We start from the raw sequence: 1,354 nt of genomic DNA on the forward strand, positions 1-1,354 counted from the left end.
ATTATGTTCTGTTTTTGTGTGTGTAACTGGTTACTTTAGTGAATGTGTTGTCTTTTCTTTTTTTTTTGACTTTTCAGATATGCAAAGTTAAAATTATATTATGTAACTGGTTTCATAAACGCAAATCATTTTCCATTTTTCATGATAAATTATTATGCAGAATGTTATTATTATTATTATTATTATTATTTTTCGTATGTAACTGGTTACTGTATTTATTTTGTTGTTTTTTTTATATTATTTTGTAATATTTGAATTATGTAAATGTTCAACTTTTTTGTGATGTAACTGATTTCATGTGTGTAATTAAAAAAGTTTTGAAACAAGTAGTTTGAGTCAAGAATTTTCTCAAGAAGTAATTTGCAGATTCTTTGTGTAAATACTTTACATGTCGTATATTTGAAAAAAGTTTTGCTTACCTGTTTGATAAATCATAGAAGTTGATGGATTTGTGCTTTTGCTGATGTGAACGAAGGTAAAAGCAGGTGATGTAATCGGGGAAGAAGATCTGATTATTGCAAAAGAATCAAAAACCAGTTTCAGCTGCCGGAGAAGAAGAGCAATTGATCTGAAATTGAATTGGATGTTTAATTCGATGACTGGAGAAAGATGGAGAGAAACTGTGTGAAGATGATGTTACGGTCGGAATATGGACCAAGAGGAGACCAAGATGAGAGTAGCAGCCACCAATTCTTGATCAGAATTTGATTGGAAGCAATGGAGAATATGATGTTGTGATCGGAAAAAATGGCCGACAAATTGCAGTGGCCGAAAATATTTTTCTTGATTGGCAGTGGCCGAAATCTTTTTCTTGATCGGAAAAAATGGCAATCTGGTTTGTTAGTTTATGAGAATTCCATATTTATATTTTTGTATTAAGCGTGTATTACCATATTTGGCTTAATTATTTTTTTGTCCATATATATTTAAAGTTTAGTTAACATTCCCATATTTATGTTAAGCACCCGTATAATTATTGTATAAACACATAAAACTTACAAATGAACCGAGCATTATCCTTTCCTCAATGTGTACATATAAACGGTCTACAAGAATATTTTAACCATAGTTCTGGTACCAACTTGTAACACCCTCACTTATTTTAGTTAAAACAAAATTTGAGGTGTTACGTTTTAAACAATACATAATTACTTTTAGCAGAAGTGTGGATATTTTTTTTGTTATAAAACTTATTTCACATTATTTATATTAAACACAAAGTGTATCTCAAATATATATACATAAGTATTAAATAACTCAATTTATTTTCAAAACATAACCTCACACTTTATTACAAACATACACACTGATAAACTGAAATAACTCACATAAGGTCGATATGTTCATATGTACA

Source organism: Humulus lupulus, chromosome 8, assembly GCF_963169125.1.
Source record: "Humulus lupulus chromosome 8, drHumLupu1.1, whole genome shotgun sequence".
NCBI lineage: Eukaryota > Viridiplantae > Streptophyta > Magnoliopsida > Rosales > Cannabaceae > Humulus > Humulus lupulus.